Source organism: Triticum urartu, chromosome 3A (assembly GCF_056163025.1).
Source record: "Triticum urartu cultivar PI428250 chromosome 3A, HENAU_Tu73, whole genome shotgun sequence".
In the NCBI taxonomy this organism is placed as follows: Eukaryota; Viridiplantae; Streptophyta; class Magnoliopsida; order Poales; family Poaceae; genus Triticum; species Triticum urartu.
This window is the reverse complement of record NC_141875.1, coordinates 352,251,853-352,253,878: the sequence shown is the minus strand read 5'-3', so window position 1 is coordinate 352,253,878 and position 2,026 is coordinate 352,251,853.

The following is a 2,026-nucleotide window of genomic DNA, read 5'->3' as shown; positions in this document are numbered from 1 at the left end:
GAGCAAAACATGATCAGCACCAAGACTCCATGGGTGTTAGAATCATTACTATGTAATCTAGATTATTGAATCTATGCAAGTGGGAGACTGAAGGAAGTATGCCGTAGCGTGTAGCGACCCGACCTCAGACGGTCAAGTCTCTATGCTTCAGTGTCATCCCTGGATCGGTAATGCTGACACACACAGTACTTGAATGGATTTATAACAGAGTAGCAATCACACACTTATTACATCGATAGTCTCAAAAAGAGAACTTATTATAATAAATATGGCTTAAGGCCATCTAAGTAAGATAACAGCGGAAGGCTTGGAAGATAAAGTGAGTCCATCAACTCCAACGGCATAGCTGAGTGCATGACAAACGACCTAGCGCACCTTACTATTCGTCTGAAAAGTCTGCAACATGATACGTTGCAGCCCGAAACGGGTCAGCACATGGAATATGCTGGCAATTTAACATAGTAGAGCAAAGAACAGATAAATGCTATCACTACATGCATATATGGCTGGTGGAGGCTCTATGGTTATAATGTTTTTGCGAAAAGCCAATTTTTCCCTACAACAAAGGAATATATTTTATTTTACTATCATGGTGGTTGAAACATTGAGAAGGTTCCTCCAACTCAATCGCAATAAAATAAATCATTATCAACCCAACAAATTAATTTAGAGTGATGAGATCAAATCAATAATTCAAGTACCATATACTCAAGTTGTCCATAATCGGGGACACGGCTAACCATGATTATTTTGTACACTCTGCAGAGGTTTTGCACACTTTTCCCCACAAGACTCGGTCTCCTCCGTTGGATTTCTCGCACTACATGGTGTTTGAGAAACGGATGACCGAGACACAGTCTTTCGGAAACATTAACTCTAACCCTGGGTAGACAGTACCAACCTACATCCCCTACATCTGCTAGCCTACCATTGGAAGAGGTCATGCAACCTACTCAACTATGCTAGAGCCCATAATAGCTTGTGGCTGCACACGGAAGTTTCTATCATGAAAAATCTTATGATCCCTTTGAGCCTGGGTGGCTAACCATAGGATGATCACACGGGTACTCCGGGATTTCCTAGGACAACACTGGATTCTCCAGGTGCCCGCAACCAATCCACCCAGATGTGTATTTAAGTAGCCACCTTATGTTAACCATTAATTAACAATCTCACATCTGTCATGGATACACTCAAACCCAAACCACGTCTACGAGCATAGCATGACAATAAGTAGCATAACATAGAAGTAACTCCCAGGGTTTGATAATAAAAGGGTAATAGGTTCTACCTCACCATCTACTTCCCAAACCCACAAGTTAAGAGATCCTACTCATGCTATGTTTGAGGGTTGAAACTAATGCATAAAAACTGGGTAAAAGGGATATGATCAAAGTGTTACTTACCTTGTTGACGATCCGCAAAACCTAGAGACTCGTAGTAGCATGCTCCGCACTCCAGGAGTTCTATAGCAAACAAATAATAGCATACATAAGCACTCAACTAAAAGCATGGATAAAACTCAAATAAGAAGATCTAACCAAAAAGTTCAACCGAAGAACTCCTGTTTGCAAAAAGAATCAAATCAAATGGAGCAACGAAACTCAAACTACGAAAGAAACAAGATCCGTTTACTAATCTGGACTAAAGTCAAATTTTATAGTACCAAAATCTTGTTCAAGTTTCTTAAACAGAAAGAGGGCTTCGAGACGAAGATCTGGGCGCTTGTTTCACCTGATTTGGATGAACGAGCAAAAAGATGAACTAAAACGAAGATCAGGGCAGAAATCGCGACCGAAAATAATCATGGAAAAACCCTGGAGAATAAAATGAGATGAACAGGCTAACGAATGAACGATCACTGTCTGCGGCTAACTGACGAACAGCGTTCATTAAAACGAACGTACTGATGAACGTTCGCTATTTTACTAAACCGAAAAAACGAACCGAAACTAAAAAAAACTAGATCTAGGGTTTCGAAAAAAACCGACAGTTTTCCCAAGAAAACCGAGTCGGCGGTGGTGGC